Raw genomic sequence first — 25,151 nt, forward strand, 5'->3', positions numbered from 1 at the left:
GAGTTTCATGAGGTCCCATTTGTCAATTCTCGATTTTACAGCACAAGCCATTGCTGTTCTGTTCAGGAATTTTTCCCCTGTGCCCATATCTTCGAGGCTTTTCCCCACTTTCTCCTCTATAAGTTTCAGTGTCTCTGGTTTTATGAGGATCTCACAGTGATTTTATGTTAATTCCCGTCAATCTTCCTCCTTTAGCTACTTGTGGATGTGCTGTTATGTGTGGTAGATTATAGTTGCTCTACTGTGCTGTAGAACACCCACACAACTTTTCTTCTAGCTGTAGTTTATAAAAGAGAATACCAAAAATGTCTCCAAGGGACACCTGGAGAAAAGACAGTATCATCAAGAAATGGTGTCAAATAACACCAATTAGATATTCACATGTAGAAGAATTAAATTAGACCTGCGTCTATCACCTTGTACCAACGAAAGAAACCAAACCCAAAAGGCCACTACAAAAGTATCAAGGACCTCAATGTGGAACCTGGAGTGTTAAAATTGCTACAAGAAGCTGGGCAGTGGTGGCACATGCCTTAAATCCCAACACTTGGGAGGCAGAGGCAGGAGGATTTCTGAGTTCGAGGTTAGCCTGGTCTACAGAGTTAGTTCCAGGACAGCCAGGGCTACACAGATAAACCCTGTCTTGAAAACCAAAACCAAACCAAAACAAAAACTGCTACAAGAAAACATAGGTAGAGTCTGCTCAGATATAGGTGTTAAAAAAGGATGTTCTCAGTAGGACTCTATTTGCCCAGGAATTAAGTGAACAATTAAGTGGGACCTCATGACATTAAAAAGCAAGAAAACATCAAATGAAGAGGAAGCCTTTTCCAGAGAGATCACATCTGACAGACAGTATTCGGAGTATATACAATGCTCAGAAAACAGACAAGGAAATAATTCAATTAAAAAATGGGCTATTGATCTGAACAGAGTTCTTTTTAAAAGAAATACAAATAACTGAGAAGTGGGTTTTTTGTTTGTTTGTTTGTTGTTTTTTGTTGTTGTTGTTTTGTTTTAATGTTCATCTTTAGGAATTCCTGAAATGTTGCTGTGTAGTGGTGGTGCACACCTATAGTTCCAGTGCTCAGAAGGCAAAGGCAGGCAGATAACTGTGAGTTCGAGGTCAGCCTGGTCTACAGCGTGTATTCAAGACAGCCAGGGCTATACAGAGAAGCCCTGTCTCAAAACAACAACAACAATAACAACAATGAAACAAATACAACACAAAAATGAGAGAAATGCAAATGTCAACAACTTGTCTCTGACAGAATGGCTATGGTCAAGAAAATAACCTGTCACAACTGCTGGCAAGAATTCTGGGAAGGGAAATGTCACCCACTGCTGCTGGGGTTGCAAACTCTTATAGCCACTTTGAACTTTTTGCAGACATTTTAGTATTTTCAAACTGTATCCAACTTTGTTAGGTACTTTCATAAATGGGCACAGTATTTTAGGCAAACAGTAACTGACAGTATACACAAACTTCTGATTGTCCTTGGATGGATGACAGCCCAAGTCAGAAAGCCACTGAAAAAGCCAGAGAAGATTTCATTTGATGCTGTGAATAGGGAAAAGGCTTGAGTCAATCCTGGCAATTCACATTCCTGCTATAGTTTAACAACCTTTCACAAATAAACCCTGACATCAGGGAGTAAAATAGAAATGGCAGAATGACCATTCTGTAGGGATGCAATCTCAGACAAAGAATGCTCTTCTGGGCATGCCTACTCAGGGATGTCACCAACATGTCCAGCTCTCCTGGGGTGCCTGCAGAGCTAACTGTAAGGAGGCAGGTTCAGCAGATCTCCAGTTGACTGGGGGTTTGTTCTTGATAGAGTGGGAGGAAGACATAGAAACAAATTTTCAGTTTTCCCACACCACGGGTGGCTTTGTGCCAAAGTGGCCCAATGGCTGAACATCCTGGGTTCAGAGAGATATCTTTCAAAATTAGCCAAGAAAGATATCTTCCCCACATCAAGCCAGTTTCAGATAAGTGTTTTAGGTTACACATGTACCTTCCCACACAAAACAATGAGGTGATTCAGATGCTAACAGCATAGCTTAAAATAAGTAAAACAAAATTCTGTACTTTTGTAAAACTTAATAAAAACAGCATTTAAATTATACAGTCACCGCAAGTATCGTTATTATAAACAAACACACTTTACTAGGGCCTCTGGCATCTCAGCCTTCTGTGTCTGGTCTGCTTTGTCATCTTCATTTTCTAGAGAGTTGCCATCATCCATGGGTACCAGCATTTGCTTTTCCCTTTTGCCCTTTGGAGACTGTCTTTGGTTTCTATTGCTCTGATAAAGCCCATAACCAAAGGAAGTCAGGAAGGAAAGGGTTAATTTGGCATGTGCTACTGTATCCTGCCAAGATATTCTCTTCACTGACTGTACGTTAGAGTATTACTTGGTCTCAGCTCATTAGAACATAACTGCACACCTGGTGGTGAAGGGCTTTAATCCTAGCTATGTGGGAGGGAGGGACGGAGGAGGATTCCAAACTGAAGTCCTGTTTAGTCAGCAGGAAAAACTTCAAGGCCCGATCAGACAATTTTACAATACTCTTGTCTCAAAATGAGGGCTAGGGAATACAGGGCAGTGGCACAAGGCTTGCAGAGCAAGCGTGAGACCCAAATCCATACGGAACCAGGGCTGAAACCACAACACTGGGTGAACTTCAAGGACGGGGAGAAACAGAGATGGAGAGTAAGGCTGCCAATCTTATTAGATCGTCTCCTCTGAGGAGTCCTGGCTCCGGAGGGCACAGCATACTCCAATAAGAGGGATGGCGCCTTAGAGGCATATGTTCGACCATTTAATAACTTTCCTAGTGCTTATCAGAGGTGACTTCACTCTTTCTCCTAGGATGTTTTCTAAGCCAAGTTCACCTACGATCTCACACACGCGCTGTTGAGGTGTAATGTTACAGACATGGTGATTTACAACGCAGATATATTACCCCAGATCCTCCAGGTGTTGGAGAAGGTAAGCCGAAGATGTGGTCATGATGAAATCCCCTAAAGAAGAGTATTGTTCAGTGCTTACAAGAAAGGCTTTCTGCTTGAGGGAAGGCACACGCAAATCAAACAAATGTAAACATGAGTCTGAAACCATTCATCTCTGAAAAGAAAATTAAAGCTGATATTTTCTTTTCTACCAAGCAGCGCTCCTCCTGCGGCCTTTACCAAAGTCCCACCCCCATCCTTAGTGGTTTTCTGTAGTCACTCACACACAGATTGGTTATGGCCAAGGGCAGAGTTCCACATCAAGTGTTCTCTACTGTCCTGTTGTACTCTTTGGGATATGGAGAAAAAGAAATGGCAGTTATCTAATAACTGAAGGAAAAAAAAAGTTGGCCCTAGCCACGCTTTGGAGCTCGAGGGTTTAGATGCCCTTGATTTCTGCTTCTCCACACGTGCTACAGACACAGTCTCCATGTAGGGCCTGAGCGGTCCCGTGTCCCAGTGGCAATGCTCTGAGGGCAGCTTCTACAATTTGGAAATGACATGGTTGTCCAGGCTGTCTTCAAACGCCTGGGCGCAACGGATCCCCCTGCCTCAGTGTCTCCAGAAGCTGGGTGGGTAGAGGTTTCCAGAGGCACCATTCTCAGTGCCGTTCAGGAAAACACACAAATTACTCTTTTTGTTTTCTATAATATTCCCGCTTATTGCTTTTTCTCATTCCTGTTGGTTAGCATCCCTTGCTCTGTAGTAGCTATTAACCAAGCATTTAGACATCGGCTTTTGTCAGTTAGGATCATCTGGAGAGCTTTTTAGACTACAGGTGGCCAGGTCTTCACCCTAGAGTTTAAAATCTGAGAAGTCTGAGTGGGCGGGCAAATGCTCCAACCTGGGAATCGCCCTTGTAATACTACTGATGCCCATGTTCACCTGAGACTAATCAAACAGGCAGTTTGGAGGTGAGGCATATATCAGTTTCCTAGGCTGCTATAGCACAGCATCACAAACAAGGTGGCTAATAGAATGTATTTTCCCCAGACCATAATGCCAGAAGTCTTTTGTTTGTTTGTTTGTTTTGTTTTGTTTTTCGACACGGGGTTTCTCTGTGTAGCTCTGGCTGTCCTGGAACTCACGCTGTAGACAAGACCTTACTGGAACTCACAGAGATCCGCAGGCCTCTGGCTCTTGAGTGCTAAGATTAAGGGCATGGGCCACTACTGCCCAGCTTAGCCATCTCATTCCCATCTCTCCCTCCACAGGGCCCTCCTGACAACTTGATTCCGTGTCTTCCTCTGTTGAATTGGATTTATCTTACCTTCTTTCACTAAGCCCCCGGGGCTCTTTATCTCTCAGCTCATCTGAATTTTTTCCCCAGGTAAGGTCTCATTCTTGCAGGGCCAGGTGGACACAAACTCAGCCAGGGTCAGTAACGGAAAGTATTCAAACTGCACCCACTCCCCCTCAGTGGCAAGACTCCCGTGCTGCCTGGCTTCCATGAAGAATCTGGCACAGAATACTGAACTTGCGGACAAAGCCCTGTGTGCTCTGTGACTTCACAGTCTGCCTAGCAGACAGAGAAGCACGCCCCCATCCCATCTTAAAAGCTTGTTAAAGCTAAGTGCAGTTCTCAAGACTTTAAAGTGTTTATCTGTGAGTCTCACTCAACCCTAAATTAAAGACCTTGTCCTCAAGCAACTGGAGATACGGAAGGCATTTCTTTGTAGGAAGACCCGATTTTTGTTCCCCAGGGCTTTTTTATAGGCAACGTACCTATAAAGAGTCCAGATTATATACTTTGGAAAGCTTTCAATGATAAGAAGCAATGTTTTTGAACTTCCCATTATGAACTAGAAATAATATTTTCACTGAAACAAAAATGCTAAATTACTTAAGTACCTCCCTGGGGTTTTGAATCTCGTGTAGTATAAATGACTGTTTTCCGTGAATGAAGACCACAGAGGTGTCTCTTTAAAATGCCTGTGATGCAAAGCAGGAGGCAGGATGCCAGCTGTCTGTCTAGTCTTGGAGTTATAGAGACTTTTATTCATGAGGTGGGGTGTGTGTGTGTGTGTGTGTGTGTGTGTATGTGTGTGCTGGGGGGGTGGGTGCTGACAAACAGACTAAACAGGGCTAAGACAAATGTGCTCTTGTATGGGACTCTGTAATCTAGATTATAAATCACTGAGCATTTACAGAATAAGTGAGGCTCATTTTGGACATGGCTTCAGAGGCAAACAGCCAGAATTGTCTGATGGGTTTATTCTGCTATGCCTATATTGGGTATTGGGGTTAGTGTCATTAGTGGGGTTTTATGGCTGATTTGTGACCCCTGTAGTAGAATATGTGCATGTAGGAATATGTGCGCTTATCCCAGATGCCTGATTCTGGTCTCAACACCACTGTAAATGACCTTGGAGTTTCCTGCAGTTTTCAATTGTGCTGACGGACGAGTTACTAGTGTAATTAGTAGTATCTGATTTTGTGTGCTGGCTTTGCATTGTTCTTTAAAAAAATGAAGCTGAGATTCAGCCACTTGTTTAGACTTTTTTGGAAGAACTTTTCCATTAGTGTAGTTCTGGTTTTGATAAACATTATGGTAGGAATTTCTTTCTTACAAAGATCAGAAATTATCATTACTTAGCAAAATGCTAAGTGCTTTTGCGGCACTTATCATGATCTTGAGATCTTTATAATTACATGCTCAACAATTCTAATAATTTCTAGTCTTCGTTTTGAAACTAGTGTCAGTGATAGCTTCTCACCCTGGCAGGGTCTCAGGCTTCTCTTCAAGTGTCTTCTCTGCTAATGAAGTGCAGAGAAACTGAAAATTTCTGCCTATTTCTGTGTATGCTCTGTGTGTGTGCGTGCTGTGTATGCGTGTGTGTGCGCTGTGTATGCTTGTGTGTGTGTGCTGTGTATGCTTTGTGTGTGCTGTGTATGCTCTGTGTGTGTGTGTGTGTGTGTGTGTATGCTCTGTGTGTGTATGCTCTGTGTGTGTATGCTCTGTGTGTGTATGCTCTGTGTGTGTTTGTGTGTGTGTGTGTGTGTGTGTGTGTATGCTTTGTGTGTGTATGCTCTGTGTGTGTGTGCTGTGTATGCTCTGTGTGTTTATGGTCTCTCTGTGTATGTATGATGTGTATGTGTGTGTGCTGTGTAAGCTCTGTGTGTGTATGCTCTGTGTGTGTTTGTGTGTGTGTTGGTATATTCACATGCATGTGGAACACAGAGAACAATCGCAAGTGTTCATCAGGCATTTTTAATTTTGAGGCAGGGTCTCTCACTGGCCAGAGCTCTCCAAGTAAGCTAGACTAGCTGGCCAGCAAGCCTGAGGGGGTCTCGCTGTCTCTGCCTCTTCAGCACTGGGACTGCAAGCTCTTGTGTCACCATGCCTGGCTTTCTTCTGTAGGTCTAGGAATCAGACTCTGGTCCTTATCGTAGCAGGACAAGTCCTGTGCAGATGGAGCTGTACGGCTGCAGCTCTGTTTCCTTTGCTCCAGTCTTTGTGTCAGGGAAGAGGTGCCTTCCCGACTGAGCAGTCTTCCTTTGTTCCCTGCCAGCTCTTCGTCGAAGATCTTCAGGTCAGTATGAATGACACACACACTCCTGAGGTCTAATTCTGCGGAGGGCAAAAGTTCAGAGAGTGCTTTCTTAACTGCAGAGGAAACTCATATCTATGGAGAATCAGGAGATGCAAAGGAATTTCACGTTAGTTCTTTTAATGCTCATCATTGTATCCAATAGAGATGAGCTAGCAAGTGGATGAGTCTATGATGATCCAGGCATATAGATTTCAATCGTCCTTTTGAAAAATTTCTTTGATTTGCTTTCAGTGTTTATAATGTAATTTTTCTTTGAGACTCAGTTTCTCCCAGTGTGTGAGATTGGATCCAGGGTGTTGCATACTGCAGGCAAGAGGACTACCACTAAGCTAATACCCCAGGTCAAACTACTTTAAAAAAAAAAAAGGCAACATGCGTAACATAAAACTTATTATATTAACTACTTAAAACATATAGTTCAGTAAGCAAACTCATACTCCTGTGATGTGACAGGGCTCCATCTCCAGAGTCTCTCACTCAAACTGTGTCTGCTAATAAGCAGCTGCCAATTCCCCTGGTAGCTATTGTTCTGTGTATCCTTCTGACTTCAGATATTGCAAGTACCACATATAAGAGAAGCCATACAACACTCGTCTTTGTGGATTTGCCTTATTTAGCTGTGGTGCTGGGAATTAAACCCAGGCCTTATACACGTTACGCAAGCCCTCTACTGTGTAGTCGCATCCAACCCATTCTTTCACTGATTTTAACATCTTCAAGACTTATTCTCGTTATAAGAAGTGTCAGAGTACCATGTACTTTGAGTATGAGCTATTTTGTAATTATAATATAATTACATTTCCCTCCCTTTCCTCCCTCCAAACCTTCTCATACACCCCTCCTTTTTCTCTTTCAAATTAATGACATCCTTTTCATCAATTGTTATTGCACACAATAACATATGTTCCTAAGTGTAACCTATTAAAGGCATTTCATTATATATAAAACCACATTTTAATTATTCATTAATTTGTTGATGAACCTTTGGGTTTGCACCTCTTGGCTGCGATGACAAAGCTACTATGAACATGAACATCTGTTCAAACCTTTAGGATTATAAATCCAAAAGTATACTATAGATCACTGGACAGTTTTCATTTAAATTTTTAGAATCTATTATTATTACTCTCTCTCTCTCTCTCTCTCTCTCTCTCTCTCTCTCGCTCTCTCTCTCTCGCTCTCTCGTGTGTGTGTGTATGTAATGTGTGAGCAGTTGTGTGCCGTGGTATGGACATAGAGATCCTAAGACATCTCTGTGGAGTTGGTTGTCTCCATTCACTTTTATTTGGATCCTGAGGATCAAACTTAGGTTACGAGGCTTGGGCAGCAAGAACTTTTACTTGCTAAGCCAACTCCCTGGCCCAGAATGTTGGACTTTTAAATATAAGCAAATGGATGCATCTTTAATGTTTTGTTTTTCCTTAGCAAAGCACACAAGGAGAAATTAAACACAAATTTTATCCATCAGATTTGTTCTTTGGCAATTTCAGTGAATTCTGTTTACTCTTACCCCCAACGTTGTTTTAAACAGTGCATTTCTTATCTCCTAGTGTCCCTATTTCTCCTGGTGCCGACATCATCTCTTATTTTCCTAAGTCTAAAAACAGCCTACCACTCTGGACTCTGCCACTCATTCCCTGCTTTTGGTTTGCCACATACCATTGTTTTTATTAGATATTGTCTTTATTTATATTTCAAATGTTATCCTCTTTCCTAGTTTCCTCTCCGCAAATTCTCTATCCTTCTCACCCACCTCCACCTCCCACCCTCACTCCCCAACCCACCCACTCCCACTCCCTGGCCCTGGCATTCCCCTATTCTGGGGCATAGAACCTTCAGAGGACCACGGGCCTCTCCTCCCATTGATAACCAATTAGGCCATCCTCTGCTACATATGCAGCTAGAGCCATGAATACCACAATGTGTTTTCTTTGATTGGTGGTTTAGTCCCAGGGAGCTCTGGGGGTACTGCTTAGTTCATATTGTTGTTCCTCCTAGGGGTCTGCAAACCCCTTCAGCTCCTTGAGTACTTTCTCTAGCTCCTTCATTGGGGACCCTGTGCTCTGTGTAATGGATGACTATGAGCATCCACTTCTATATTTGTCAGGCCCTGGCAGAGCCTCTCAGGAGACAGCTATATCAGGCTCCTGTCAGCTAGCTCTTGCTGGCATCTGCAATAGTGTCTGGTGGTTGTTTATGGAATAGATCTCCAAGTGGGGCAGTCTCTCAATGGTCATTCCTTCAGTCTCTGCTCTGAATTGTGTCTCTGTAACTCCTTCCATGGGTATTTTGTTCCCCCTTCTAAGAAGGATTGAAGTGTCTACACTTTGGTCTTCCTTCTTTTTGAGTTTCATGTGTTTTGCAAATTATATCTTGGGTATTCTGAGGTTCTGCGTTAATATCCCCTTATCAGTGAGTGCATATCATGTGTGTTCTTTTGTGACTGGGTTACATCACTCAAGGTTTCTTTCAATAATCTGTGAAGAACTCATCTGATCTCTGACCACCGTAGATCACTTCCATGGCTCAATGACATAGTTTGTAACTGTAGATTGTTCCCTCACAAACTTTCCAAAATTATTGTCAGAATGATTTTCTTAAAACATCAAGTGAAAATATTTATTTTAAAAGTTTTCATATGAGTATGTATTGTGTAAGCATCTGACAAGCACATTCCTGCCCATTTACTTTCTTTTTTTTGTCTCTCCCAACTCTACTAATCCAATCTGTTCCCTTAGGGACGTGTGTGTGTGTGTGTGTGTGTGTGTGTGTGATTTTATGTATCTATTAAAATCTAGGAACCACAAATGAAAGAAAACAAACGCCATTTTTCTTTCTTAGACATACTCTCTGGCTCTCTAGTTGTAGCTGCTCTGACTCTCTAGTTTTCCTGTGAACAACACATCTTCATTCTTTCTAAAGGCTGAAGATGTTCCACTGTAAAATAACAAATTTGTGAAGTAACTTTTTCCTCCATAGAATGCACAGTGTCTTCAGTTCAGGACTCTTTCCTACCTTCAGTAGCACAAAGCCTGCTGGGTCATACAGAGGCACCAGCATTTTATGTTTGCTTCTTGCATTTTTTTCTTCATTCCAGAGATCCCAACCTTTTCCAAGCAGATTTCTGCCATCTTCACTCAGGCACCTAATCCAAGCCGAACTGTTTTCCATCCCATCGCACAACAGTATACAGTCTTCATTGCTCTCTTACAGGAAGTGGTTTTGCTTCCTCCATCCACGTACACAGCTCTTGAGGACCGAGTCTCTGACCTGCGACTTGTAAAGATTCTGGGAAGTTTCTAGAGGGGCAATTCATGAAAGAAAGACTCAGTAACTTGAATCTGCAAATTTCAAAATGTGGAAAAAGAATTTTATCAGTACCATAGGATGAGACTGCTTTTACCTAAGAAGAAAGCTCTCATGGTATTTGTCAAATTCCAGAACAGCGAGGGCACAGCCATTTATAACAGTTCCTTATGAATCCTTTACATGGTAGTGTGCACACTTGGACCAGCAAATATTTAAGATGAAATGCTACCCAGGTGAGTCTGTTTCTCATCTTATGTAATTCTCAAAGTATGTGAAGCATTCTGAAAGTGTTCCTGCTCTTCTGAGGGCCCCATTGCTCTCGGTATTGGAAACCCGGTGCTCTGTGATGCAGGAAGGGCTCTTGGCTCTGCCTGAGTTTGGGAGCTATTTTCAGAGTAAGCTTTTAAGTCCTGTTAATACACAGAAAATATCCCCCTTGGGCAGAAGTTAAGAAGGACAGTTCCACACCTAATTTTAATAGTGTGAAACCTAGTTTTAATAATAAATGGATAACTTGACACTAAGTTGGGAATAGAAATCACTCTGCTGTAGGCAGATGTGACATTTGGAAAGTGAGCTCCAGGATTGGGCATGGCAACCAATTAGGTATGGGCTTAGAGGTGCAGTATTGATGGATACATGGTAAGGACATTCCCAGAAGGTCAGAGCAATGAAAGCTACAGGGTCTGAAACTGTAAGGAGGTGAAGAGGAGAGCAAAGAAGACAGGAGAATAAGAGAGGGGAAGAGAGGAGAGGGGAGGGGGGAGAAGAGAAGAGAGAGGGAGGAGAGAGGAGGAGCGGGAAGGGGAGGGGAGAGGAGAGGGAGGGAGGAAAGAGGAGGACATGGGAGGGGAGGGGAGGAGAGGGGAGTGGAGGGGAGAGAAGAGAGATTCTTTGAATAAATATTGCAATAATGTTAAAGGCCATAGGGATATTGTGAAATTTTATAGGTATGCATATTAATTATAGGCTGCTAAGGTTTTGAGTTATAAATAATAAATAACAAATGTATACAGCCAGATTCGCTCATTTCCACCTCCTATTCATAGACAAAAAATGAGCTTTTTAACAAGTGTATACCAAGTTTGAGATCAGTGAGACGAAGTGTGGCCTGTGTCTGGTTCTCTTCCCGTTTCCCGTCTTAGGGACTCCTGCGGGTCCTCGGGGGTCTTATTTAAATCTATATTCTCTCTTAATTCTCACTAGTGGATTACATCTGAGAAAGAAAGCAATGAGTACTTGAGGACTCCTGCTACTAGTGTGCCATGGACCCTCTATTGCAATGACAAAAGTGAAAACATAAAATGTCAACCTCTGGACCAATGTGTGGTTAGTGCCACCGCAGCACTGTTGCCCCAGGATGCCCTGAATAAACCATTGTTGTGGTTTCCCTGACAGACAGCTTGTCGGCAAATGATCAGTATTGGCCATGATTTCGGGCTAATTTCATGGATGTTTTCCAGTTTCCGTGATCTTCCGTTCCCGTTTTCCAAACAAAAGTGCTTCTGAAAATTTCTGTTTAACATCTTTCACTTTGAATAAAGAGAACAAGAAACATTCCCCTCGCAGCTGGTCTTGGTGAAATTACTTCTCTGGAGGGCCCAGCAGATGAGGGGTCTTGTTAGAGAGGCACCAGGCAGAAGGTCTAGTTCTGTATCAAAACCCATGCTGAGACCTGCAACCTGAGCTCTGCCACTCACCACCCTCTCCACCTACACACACACACACACACACACACAGTCTAAATGAACACAGATGGCTGGCACACAGACTAGGCATCGAGGAAAGCAGCCGCAGGCCTCTCTGGTTGCTGTCATTTCACGCCACAAACAGAGCAGCTTCAAGATGCTGGTGTTTCTGAATCTGAGATCAATCTGGAGTGGCCATTCAGCCACTTCCTGTTGAGACACGCAGAGAAATTGTCAGAAAGATACTCAGATCCTGATTCAACTAAAATCACACATTTCTTTAACTGACAAGTTTGCTGTTGTTTTTAGTGGAAACTATACTATGATACTATGATAGAATCCACATCAAGTTCTAATGGACAACTTGGTTTGTCTGTTTTTTGGTTTTTGTTTTTTTCCTGGAGAGTTGATCTGCATCAGCGCATCTATTTGCTTCTTTGTGTGAAATAGATTAACTTTTAAATGTAATGGAAAAGAGGATAAAAACAGATTTCACAAATGTTGAAAACCAACTAAAATCTTTAGACCCTCCTTCCAATCAAGCAAAATGTGCCTTGCCCTGTTTGTTTTAATATAAAATATGCAAACAATTACATAGATATGGAAGACATAATTATGAAGAGGTTGATATCTGAAAGGTTATTATTGATTTATGGACTTCTTTAGTTTAATAGAAGACAGATTTAGGAATAAGATATAATTCGGTTTCTGCAGGAACAATAAATGTCTCAGTGAGGAAATGTAAAATCTCATTGTATGCCTCAAAATGCAGCGATTAAATTTCAAAGGTAATTTTTGTTAAGTATGAATTCCTCAGTTTCCCTTTACGATTTCCAATTCTCTGTATGCAGAGTAAACATTGTATAAATATGTCTTCTTGTTCAAGCAAAAGGTTTAGTGTAACTCACACCATTCATGTGTGTGCGGTTTTTCTGTGTCTTTTACAGACACAGACCTTCTACAAGCTAACTGAGCTTTGAGTAATGTGATCATGCTTAATATAAGCGTGAAGAGGTATAAAAGTTTATCCCTTCCTTGCATCATCATCCCGTGCATTGGGCTTCATCTGTATATTAAACGGTTCTTGCAATGCCAGCATATAGGAGAACTTTACTTTCAACATTTAGGGATTGCATGGCATTAATAGCCAGAGTAAAATAACAACAACAACAAAATCAAATTTTCTTCTTTTAGGAAAACCTTAATTGACTAAGTCATTCACAAAAGACATAATTGTATCTTATCTAGGATTTAAAATTATATAAAAGCTTCAAAATTTGTGGCTTTTACACAAAATTGGCCCAGAGCCAAGAATCTAAAAGTGAAATGTTTTCAGAAGGGAGACACACACACAGACACACAGAAAAATACCCAGCAAACATAATGCATGCCTAGATTGAGGAATCTATTTAATAACACACACGAGCCTGCACATTCTTCCATATGTTGCATTTGTTATTTCTTTAAATTTATCTTTAGATGTGTAAAGTTTGCACCTAAAACTAGCTTTTGGAAATAATAGCTAAAGATTTCAACTTCTGGCGAGGATGGAGCCAGAAAGACTGGATTCAGTATTCCACCTTGAACATCTAGGTAACTGTCATTTCCTGCGAGAAGGCAAGCACAGGAAGTGAGTCCTATGATTATAGCAGCTTAATGACTGCAGTGTGTCAGGGATGAACGTCTAGAGGAGCAACCCAACGTTGTGGTCCAGCTGAGAGAGGCAGAACTGGCGTTCATGGAGGCCAAGACACTTAGAATTTGATAGACAGAGGTTTGGAAAGCAAGCATTACTGGCAGAGAGAGAGAGAGAGAGAGAGAGAGAGAGAGAGAGAGAGAGACAGAGAGAGAGACAGAGAGAGAGACAGAGAGAGAGACAGAAAGAGAGACAGAGAGACAGAGGCACACAGAGACACGCAGAGACACATAGAGACAGAGAGAGATAGAGAGATAGAGATACACAGAGAAACACACACACACACACACACACACACACACACACACGCGCGCGCGCGCGCGCGCACACACACAGAAACACTCAGAAAGAGAGAAAAAGCAGGAAGAGATGGGATATGAGAAAGAAAAAAGGGCAAAATCAGGAGAGAGAGAGTGATGTTTCTCATAAATAATAAATGTATTCTAAAGAAATATTTATCTCCTTTCCAATTATTTCTGTAACAAGTATATAAGCCGTTTCCAATATTTAAAGGGCATTATTATGAAGAAGTGATTACCTAGAAATTGTATGTTGGAGAGGTGTCCACAAGTTTCTGGCTGAGAACTGATTTGTACACACATGAGAGTAAAGATTGATGTGAGGGAAAGGACCACTGGAGAGAACTCGTGAAGCAAATGGGATGAAGCAGCTCGTTCATATTCCTACCAACCATGGTGGGAAGACAGCATCAGAGACATCAGACGAATCCTCAGCAAAGGTAGACTGAATTAGTTATAGTCCAAAGCTGTGGAGAGCCGTGAGCAATCGCCATTTCAAGATGGCGCTGGCTTCCACAGTGCCTAACTGGTAAACAAGCAATGTGCGCAGGTGCAGGAGTAAATTCGTGCCAAGTCACTGCCCATCCCGGGGTGTAATAGTGGGGTGATGGGTGAGCAGCTAATCAGGAGCTGACATGTCACACAGAGGGGTATTTAAACAGCTCCATTTTCAGGGTTCGGGGTCTTCCTGAGAAGTAAGCAATAAAGCTCTTCTGTAGAAGGACCTGGTTGTCCGAGTGTGTTTTGCTGGCGAAACATTACAAGGACACAAAGCCTCTCTGAATATACCCTAGCACTTTTGAAAAGCAAGCTTTGAGGTTTCTAAATTTATTCCAGGTAACCCAAATGTGTAGCAAATCAAAATCCAACATCAATTAAATGAAATGTACAACACAAAGCAGCTAATAACCAAGTTTATAATGTAAAAAAGCTGTCATTGGTATATTATTGTTTCTGTTGTTGTATACAAATATTTTGAGGTATGCATTTTATTTTACTCATAGTTTTGAAGCTGAATATCCATGAATAAGAAGCCATATTATCTTGGTTTCTGACTGAGACATAGGTTGCAGGATGGGCAGAGGTTCTCTCTCTCTCTCTCTGTCTCTCTCTCTGTCTCTCTCTCTCTTTGAACAGGGTTTTTCTTTGTAGCCTTGGCTGTACTGGAACTCATTTTGTAGATCAGGCTGGCTTCAAACTCATTTTGTAGATCTGCCTGCCTGTCTCTGCCTCCTAAGTGTTGGTTTTAAAGACATGAGCCACTACTGCCTAGCTGGGCAGAGGCATTTTTGGTTTTTTAAATTAGACCTAAGTGGGTCCTGCAAGAACTATATTACTTCATTCTGAGAGCAGCACTTCAAATATCTAAGACATCTTCCATTAGGCCCCACCTTGAAACTTCGAGCAATTGAACCTTTGGGGAATACTTCAAACTACATCTAAATCACAGCATCGGATATGCAAAAGCAGCAATAAAATATGATCAAGAGTTAGGAGCGTATCACCTGGTAGAAAGAATAGGAAACAGCAAAGATGACAGAATTAGTAAACAAAGACTATAGAAGACAACTACTATACGCTCCACAGGTTTAGAGATGGAGAGGAACTCATACGCACCGAGAGGAAAGAACAGTAAAGACTCCAAAGGAACTTTTCGAGACAAAAATGTACATCTGCAGCAAAGAATGATAGCTGAAGCTTACTGAGCATTTACAAGGCGCCAGATGCTGGACGCAGAGCTTCATACACAACCTCTCAATTAACCCCCATGGCTTTCCCGTAAAGGTGCCCTCACAGACAAAGAACCTTGGAGGAAGGAGGAATAATTGAACAAAGCAGAGCCAGAATTTGCAACCAAGTCATCTGCCTGCAAGGCTCATGTTTTTAAGTGGCATTCCACACTGCTTACATTTCTGTCTACAATAAAAATATAAGTCAGGCTAAAGAATGAGCCTCGTCCGAGGATGCTCACTGGGATTCTGAAAGGATCTCACAAAAACTGGCCATCTGTGCAAGTGCGCCCATGTGCATAGTGGATGCTCTAGATGGAGATGTGTTGACGATCAGAGAGGATTTTCCAAGATTTTTGTGAGGTCTGAGATGAGGAATGATTGAACTTATTTCTATCCTGCTGTTCTCTCAGAAAGCCATGATGGAGATGAATTGAAGGGAAGTTGTAACGTAATGGCGAAAAGAAACGATGCGAGATTGGTGTGCTCTTTTTTTCCTGCTGCTAAACTATTCTACAACTGCTACTTCAAGTGTGCAATAATACGAATGGCATTAATTGGGCAAAGTCACTGATTGCCATGTGTCATGCCCAGTGCTAGAACACACATATTAGCACACTTAATTCTTAAAATGACCCTTGGAGGTAGCTTTTACTCTCTGTAGAGTTGATCAGAGGAAGGCCATGCCTGAAGTTACATGGACGAAGGCTGTACAAAATACTCCTTACATGACTTTCTCTTGGTGAATGCATTTAATAATATTTTGTCTCCCATTGTAAGTTTTACATAGTTTGTTTCGATATTTTTCCAGTGTATGAATTTGAAAGGAAATTATTCAAATGTAACAGTCTTAGCTACAATTATACATAAAGAATAAAAGCACGTAGAATTTAAAAATGTCTGAAATGTGAGTATGAAGGCCAGCAATGTGCTAATCATAGTTATTCTCAAGAGCACCTTGACTTTTGTTTATGCTAAGATGAAAATGTTTCACCTCCATAATTCCCAGAGCACGTAATTATGTTAAAGACAGTTTTCCTAAGTAGCCCATACACTTATTGTCTTTAAACAAAGATTGTCAGGCAACAAGAACAGTGAGTTTTTCACTCCTTGCAAGTACAAGGCAAAGTCTAGTTGAGTGATCATGTCACTTACAGAGCAAGTTGGAAATAAAATCAAATAGAGCCATGCTATAAAAGCCTGCCACCCACTCACGTAAGGCAAGGGACCTTGTGCTGGGTGCCAACTGGATGAATGTGGCTCATGATAGGCAGGAGCTGTGTGAGAAGCTCTCCTATGTGTCGGATGAGCCAAGTCAATTCTCTTTCAGTAGACATTTACTGAATGGGATGTTGGGCACATTTGCAGTTAAAGGTGGAACTTCAACGTTCCAGCGGCCATCCTCACTGTGTAAGCCAAGCACCTCTTAACAAATAAACATACAAAGCTATTGTGCATATTTAGTTTCAGTGCCGCAGTGGAAAAAAATTCTGTTCTACAAATAGGCACTAGGCCTGGAGAACAGAAACTTACCTGACGGTTTTCTTGCCACACTCTCCTGTCAGCTACAGGCACTGCTTCTGAGCCCCACAGTTCTGATTTCACAGGCTTGACAAAGCTTTCTGAAAATGTCGAGCCACTATTGATCAAGTAGAGTTAACAACAAAGGACAGACTATGTTGACCATCAGCATCAAGACATAAGGACATTGTTTCATAATAAACAAGCAGTAAGGAAATAACCCGTTGGCCTTTAAAGGAGCTTAAACTCAATAGTTTTATGTTTATAAAAGAAAACTCCTTCCATTTTTCTCTGTGCCACAGGAACCTTGTTAGGTTGAGAGCCTTTTGTAAATGCCAATCTGAAAGCCCCTTCCTAGGGATACATTAGCTAGCGTCTGTGATAGCCATCAGAGGCATAAGAATGGAGAGGCAATGGCCAGGATGGAGGGATGCAGTGTTTGCAAAGGGAACTCAGCCTGCTGATCAGGCTTTGGTCTCTCTTGTGATTTATATCATCAAAAGCAGGTACTGCTCATTGATAGCTGAGTGCTCTTTGGGGATGAAGAGTTGCAACATGCTGCAATGCTTTTGTTTAATGGATGTTATTTGTGTTCTTTGTGATATTAAAAAGGTCAATGTGCCTGATCGATGTCAATTCCAAATTATGAAGCCTAGATAGTGTTCACTTGCTGTGGCTATGCGGTAATAGAATGTTTGAGAATCAAATAAAAGAGATAATCTCTTCCCTTCAGGAAACTACATATGTGCATACCTATACAAATATCTTGCGTTATTCCAGGGGGAAGCCTGAGACCTATTAAACAGATTCCCAAATAGAGGCATGTGCTTTCCTGTAGCAAGAGACTTGTAGTGTATAAACCACTACTATTCTAAGACAGCCAGCTTCCCTAAACTCTCATTTTTTTATGCCATACCCAGGAAGCCCTTAGTTATCCCGTGGCAGTCTTCTCTCATATCCCCTAATTTATAGTCGTAGACTGAAGGTTAGATATTCATCTTGGCCCATTTTCATTCCCAGCTCCTTGCCAGGTCTGGACTGCATTTGGCTGTGATCCTGAAACTCCACCTAACTCTTACCATATTTTCCTTCCCCTCATCTCCATCCACTTGCCAAAGGTTTCTCTTCAGCTTCAACTGGATGATGCAAAACAACAGCCTTTCTCTTATGAAATCCTAGAGAATAAAAATGTTGCCACCGGTTGACCTTCACAGATTAGTGCTACCTAAGGACTATTGGCACGATCCTTCTATTGTGAGGCCAGTCTTCTTGGATTCCATTGCGAATTACAGTAAGACTGTGGGTATTCTAAGATTAAGTATGGTTCATGAAAGAGCTAGTATGTCCTCTCTGGTCCTGGCCTACTGTTCTCTCTGTTTTCCCTTATGTCTAAATTATCTCACAATTTTTAAAAGATAGAACAACTACTAGATTTGATACTGGGTCTTCCTACGTGGGTGGAAAGAAATGGTGAAGGCAGGTGTTAAAATGTTTACTGATGTCGTCAGCAGGGATGCAATGGAAGCAACCCTTGGTTAGCTGTCTTTAATTCATTGACTCAACATTTCTTTTTAGTGAGTAGAGCTTTTGTAGAACCAGTTTTTGAAGCTAACTATTAGTTTGTAGTTGATAAAGTCCTTAAATTAATTGACGGTAACTATAGTCTCTGTTGTTAGAGAAGATTAGAAACCATCCAAATGTGATAGACATTGAGCACACCAAGATGTTTTAATCAGAATTTATTAGATATTTAGCAAGTAAATAGCAAACACTCAATAAATGTCAATTATTATCATTATCCTTATCATTACCATGTGTAACAAACACACTAAAAGCTTTACTTAATCTTCAGAAAGTCTCTCTGAGGCAAGGCATACTACCTACAGTTTAATGTTGGCAATCTATGTAGAACCACCAGTGAGCCATGGGCAATGTTTTTTGAAAGAAAAAACTCACTGGTTCCAGGGCCTGTGTGCTGTAAATCACCACATTCTATTGCACTGTTGTCATGAAATAGCCTCTCAAAACACGTACATGTTTTAAAACAAGGCTTTTGGTCACTGTTTCTGTTCCAAAAGCCATGGTTTAAGACAGTAATTAAGTCTACAGATCCTGAAATGAAACAGCCTGGCTGGGTTTGAACCCAGAGTGTGTGACTTATAAACCATATGACTTTAAATACACAACTTAGGTTTTCTTGGCCTCGGTTTTCCATTCATAAAATGGACTGTGACAGTCATCTCCTTGGCTTGTTATGAGAGTTAACATGTGTAAGATATTTAGAATATGGCCTGATAATATGCTAAGGGCTCATTAAGCAGATGTTATTGTTACTGGAGTTGGCTCAGCTTTACGATCTCCACTCCTTTATGTTCCAAGGGAAGAGTAAACTCCAGGCCAGCAGGAAAGAATGATGATGTCATGCTCAAATCCATTATCAAACTGTTGTCACTCAACACATGCTCTAGCTCCTCCTATGTGTAAGGCATCTGCTCAGCCGTAGCTGTCTTGTTCTGGGGTAGGGGCCAAGTGAATGTAGACCAATTATATAACCTCAGCGAAAGGCATTCTTTACCCAGTGACTCATTCTGATGTAGCCCAAGTGGCTTCTATTTTTCACTTTCTTCTGAGCCCTTCCCGAGTTTAAGACCCAGCAACAAGAGCCCCTTACTGATGGATTGGTGAGATCTTTTAACCCTAAGCCTTGCCCAAATGGTGAATAAAACAAGCCTGCACAGTTGACAATAGAATATGTTAGACATTATTTCTCTGCTAGAAGCATAATTTTATCTTTAGATAAGAAGAACCTCTAAAATGCTATTATCAAATCGCTTATTAAATACATGTCTATTGAGTGAAACATTAAACTCTTTTATTCCCAGTATAACCTCCAAGAATCAACAAGCAATATTCTGTCTCATTGAATAGTTACCTCCATCCTTGAATAGTGAGTAGTTCGAACTCTATGTCCATTTGAATGTAATAACAGGCTTGACATGGAAAAGCTCATTCTCTCTTGTAAAAGTTCTTCTTGTTGATTGCCAGAATCACTACCATCACTCTTTGCTCGGTAGGCAAGGAGCTCTGGTTACAGCTCACAAGGGAAATAGGATTATTCTAGGGAAACATACCATGTCTGTTCTCATCTTGAAGACCTAGTGTTATGGATTGTGTGACTCACCAGGAAAGACACATCCTTGGGATGGGCTAGCCAAAGCAAATATCCAATGACATTTCTATTCATCTTTTACGTGTCTGGTATGCTAAAATAACACAAGGCTTCCTAAACTCATCTTAGCCTCATTTTTCAGGACCAGAGGGACCATTACTGAACCAGGGTCTTCATGATGAATTAGAAAATTCCAGTGCCAGTAGATATTCTTATACTAAATGCTGCTACCTAAGAATTCCCTTAACTGAAGACTGGCTGCTATGGCTGCGTGAACCCTGATGGCAATGGTTGTTATGGTGTACAGGGTCAGGGTTCCCTAAAACTGCTTCTTTAGCAAGGAGACTAAGAAGTAAGAGACTGGTTACAAGTACAGCCCAGACACTATGGGTATTATCCACCCAGACACTGTAGTGCTGCCCAAGTATCAGATTAACAGTGGTACCCACAACTGTTAACTTCCTGTTGGTTTTTTATGGAGCCCGTAGTACATGTTCTCAGTTTTCCTCATTTTCCCCTTACATCAGGAGTTTTTTTTTTTTCAGAGTTTCAGGGAAAGAGAATTCCTTTTATGGCTTTGTAGGACAGAGTCTATACTTTGTCCTCAGAAATGCACAATACAAAGGCTGAGGATAACTTTTTTGGGAATTTGTAGAGTTTTTGCAGTCCATGCTAGTATCCTCTGTGATTCAAACATCACAACTATGCTGTTGGGCTAGGTATATGTTCTGGGATTTGTTTTAATGACTGTCAAGTCACATGCTTTTCTAAACTGGCTCTTTTTCTTCTTGAATCTGCAACTTCCATCTTCAAAGACTACAAGCAGAGCTTGTAAGAAAAGAAAAGCTTGGGGTCTGGATTCCACATCTTTTTTTTTTTTTTAATATCATGGGACATTCATTTTTACTATGTATAAAAAACAGAATGGTCTAACAACTCCCCACACAATGCATTTGAGAATTGAGTCTACAAGTATCTGCTCATCAGCTCAGGGTCAGCCTTGTTTCAATTATACCAAAATTCAAATGCTGGAGGAAAGTCCAAGTTGATTTATTATGATAATGGTTATGTAAAACATTGCCGATAACTAGTGGTGCTATTGAGAACTGTATGGTCAGCAGTTCTTCAGAAGCAAGTAGTATCTACCCATATTTGAGGGAAAAGTTTGTCAAGTGTGCTAGCTCTTGCATACTAGTGGGAGTACTCTATCTTGGTCTAAATATTGAAAAATATTACAAAATATGTTGAATATAGACTGTATTTAAGAAAGACATGTATTAAGTGAATCAGTGATTTTTTTATGGCATAATCTTGTCAAGAATTCACTGTTTTACAAGAAAATCAAGAAGAGGGAGACCAATGGGTGAACACTTGGTTCCTCCTTAGAATAGGGAACAAAATACCCATGAAAGGAGTTAAAGAGACAAAGTTTGGAGCTAAGACGAAAGGATGGACTATCCAGAGACTACCCCATTCAGGGATCCATCCCATAATCAGCCACCAAACCCAGACACTATTGCACAATGCCAGAAAGATTTTGCTGAAGGGACCCTGTTATAGCTGTCTCGTATGAGGCTATGCCAGTGCCTGGCAAATACAGAAGTGGATGCTCACAGTCATCTATAAGATGGAACACAGGGCCCTCAATGGAGAAGCTAGAGAAAGCATCCAAGGAGCTGAAGGGGTCTGCAACCCTATAGGTGGAACAACAATATGAACTAACCAGTACCCCCAGAGCTCATATCTCTAGCTGCATATGTAGCAGAAGATGGCCTAGTCAGCCATCACTGGGAAGAGAGGAACCTTGGTCCTGCAAACTTGATATGCCCCAGTACAGGGGAATGCCAGGGCCAAGAAGGGGGAGTGGGTGGGTAGGAGAGCAGGACAGAGGGAGTGTATAGGGAACTTTTGGGATAGCACTTGAAATGTATATAAAGAAAATATCAAATAAATAAATAAATAAAAATAAAAATAAAAAAAGAATTCAGTGTTTTTAAAAGAACTCCTCAGTGTTATATATTGACCGAGGGTGGACACACTGTTAAAACTTCAAACAGGAAGGGTTTACAGCATTTCAGAAGGCTGCCTCTCTCTTAAGAAGAGGAAGACTGAGCTGTGGCAAGGACTTCAGTGACACCTTTTGTGCTTTCTTAAAAGAAGAATACTGGAAAAGGCGAAACAAAAGACCAAAAAAAAAAAAAAAAAGTTCTTTGAGAACACAGATCACATGAAGCCATTTAGTTCATCCTATTCGCCGTGTGCCAAAGTGGTCTGTAATTTTATGTTTCAGCCTGCCTGCTCTGTTTTTTAAAGTAGAGATTATATATATATTCTCAAGGATGTGTGCAAACGTGTGTGTTTACACAATTGAGATTACTAAACTGCACAGTGTCTCAAAAACACTGCATCTTACATTTATTTTCAAAAGTGCTCTGTGTTTTGCAGCAGTATCCGGGTCAAGAAAACATGGATCTTTATTTTTGCCAATAGTATTTTATTGAGGCAAAAATTACCGAGTGCTAACTGTACCCTTAGTCACTCCATGTATAACTATTGGAACTTGAAAGGAACAAAAAAAAAATACAATTCCAAACAACACATTCTGGTCAAAGGAACTGTTCTTTAGCTTTCTCCTCTCTGCTTGTTTGCCAACATGACCTAGGAAAACACCAAGTTTTGTCCAAGCCCTTTTATAAGCCAGTGCTGGACCTCTTCAGTGACCTACACTTTTAAAGTTGAAGGATGGTAACTGTATGGCCCTGCACACAAGGATGCTAGCAATCCTAGTTGTAGACTGGCTTTCCCCATTCTTTGTGGTACTGTCATGACAAGTTCTTTACAAGAACCAAAAGACCATTGCAGTGAATCAGACTTTCTTCTCCGTGAACACTATACCATGGCAGGGATGCAGAAGTGTTTCATTCTCAAGAAAATTCATGGATCACTGGACTGTTGCTGTCTGACCTCTTCTCTGTGGGGTAGGATGGACTGAGAGCAGCATTCAATTCACTGAATGCCTGTCTTGCAGATGCTGAGACCCCTCTGGTGTTCTGGGATGTTTCTTTGTTTGCTTTTGTGTCCTATAGCATGCCTACATTGCGTTTCTCAGAAGAATATTTTTGGTGGTAAGATTTTATGTTTGGGGACTGGAGAGATGGCTTAGTGGTTAAGAGCACTGACTGCTCTTCCAAAGGACAGGGGCTCACAGCACCCACATGGCAGTTTACAAACAGTCTGTAACTCCAGTTCCAGGTGAGCCAAACACTTAAGCAGACATACATGTAGTTAAAAACACCAATGCAAATAAAATAAAATAAAATAAAATAAAATAAAATAAAATAAAAAGCTGTGATGTGTAACACAAACTGGTGAAACTACTAAAAAGGAAGGTGAGAAAGAAATGGAGTGAAACTCTAGTCAGAAAATAGGTGAAATAAAAATGAACAGGAAAACAAGATTAAGGGTAAGAGGAGAAGTTTGGGGAAATGAAGACATGGTAATTAGGAGGGATCAACATTTATTGTCTTCATGTTAGAAAAGGTGAAAACATATTTATGCACTCTTCATGTGATAAAAACCTCATGCAGTTTAGTAAGAAATAGGGACGATGGGGACAAAGGAGGGAAACGCAGAAGGAAAGGAGGCAGAGCAGTGGTGTCACAGCTGAGTACAGTAATGTATGTTAGTGGCAGGAGGAAGCAGTTTAGGGTCAAAAAGAACAATGCAATTACAAAATACTACATTCATGTGTACATGGCCCAAGTGATAAAGCCAGGAATAAAATCCAGATTTCCTGATTTCTGGCCCTGTGCCTTATGTATTAAATCATGTTGCCTCTGCTTCGAGATAATCATCTTGCATCTGGAACATAAATACAGTCAATTCAGATATGCATCTTGATCTTATCATGTGGTTAGCAAGCCACGCCGTTATTACCGTCAGTGAGACTGCAGCCCATTAATACCACGTTCAGATTTTGGCTGCAGATCTAGTGGGAGAGTTAAGGTGGATAAATATATTATTGAATGAGATCAAAGAAAATGGTTCCCAGTCAAAATACTATACGGCTAATGGGAAGCTCCCAGGTAGTGCTGTTAGAAAGTCTTCAGGGAGCTTAAGGCAATACTGGGAATTTATACTTTCTGGGGATGTGTTCAGCCTTTGGAACTGTGAATCAAGTGGGATTCTTTTTAAGTGTCATGATTTGATTAGAAACCTATTTTTAATGAAATGCTAGTCCTTATTGTAAGAGATTGCAATCTTTATTATTATATATGCTGAACTTAGACTTCTACCATGTTCCTTTGCAGTTCTCAGATTCCTCTTTCGCATTAACTAGCATATGCTACAGTGATCGAAGGACTGAAGTGTGATGAACAATCAACAGTACAGGTTCTGACAGTGAACCGTAGAGCAGCACATGCTAGAGCTCCGGCCTACTCTTCAGATGCTCTGGTTTTATGTTCATAGTGCTCAACAGTTATGGAAACCTAAATTAGATTTTATGTGCTTGTGTTCATGGCTACATTCATAACGGAGATAGTGGAAATAACCCAAGTGTTCATAGAAATTGAGAAGCAGAACACGGTGCATACAGTTTCATGTTGGTCAGCTTTACCAAAGAGGGGCAATCTGATGCAGGCTGCAACATCGACCAACCTGAAAGACATGGCTGCATGGAATAAGTCCGATGAGAAGTGTTAAACATCACCCGCATTGCTTGCATTCATGCATATGTCGAAGATGTCACGAATATGAAAAACATCTAGGACAGGTAAATGCATAGAGACAGAAAGACAGTATCTGTGGGCTACAGAAATGCAGAGTTAGTGTCTAATACAGAGTTTGCACAGAGTTTCCACTGGGAGAGACAAAAGTGTTCAGGAGATCTATTGTGCTTGTTGTACAGAAATGTGAATGCACAGAATCCTACTGTGCAATACTCAAAACAGCCCAGTGTTTTATGTTATCTTTAGATACATCTATGGAAAAAAAAACCCTAACTGCCATACTAACAGGTCACATAAGGAGGAATATACGGTGTTTATCTAAGGAAGAGTAAGCATACCTACTCAGCTGGAGGACACTGCAAAGTGGTAGAGGAAACAAGGCTTGAAAGTTAGGTTGGGCGCATTATAGAGACTGGAACTTTGAAGGTTTGTGGGTCCT

The 25,151-nt window shown here is 41.1% G+C and overlaps 1 long non-coding RNA gene across 2 annotated transcripts in view; it reads left to right on the forward strand.

The window, feature by feature from the left end:
* Positions 1–24,756, forward strand: part of Gm20619 (predicted gene 20619) — a 128,764-nt gene extending 104,008 nt beyond the window's left edge. Inside the window, exons 4-5 of one of the 2 annotated variants that reach the window (NR_136904.1) lie at positions 9,668–10,112; positions 11,086–11,436. This is a non-coding gene — a long non-coding RNA (predicted gene 20619). Of the gene's footprint in view, positions 1–9,667; positions 10,113–11,085; positions 11,437–24,292 lie in introns of those variants that run through there. The other variant, NR_136905.1, reaches the window with a different exon arrangement.
* Positions 24,757–25,151: the final 395 nt, after the last annotated feature.

Source organism: Mus musculus, chromosome 6, assembly GCF_000001635.26.
Source record: "Mus musculus strain C57BL/6J chromosome 6, GRCm38.p6 C57BL/6J".
Classification (NCBI taxonomy): domain Eukaryota; kingdom Metazoa; phylum Chordata; class Mammalia; order Rodentia; family Muridae; genus Mus; species Mus musculus.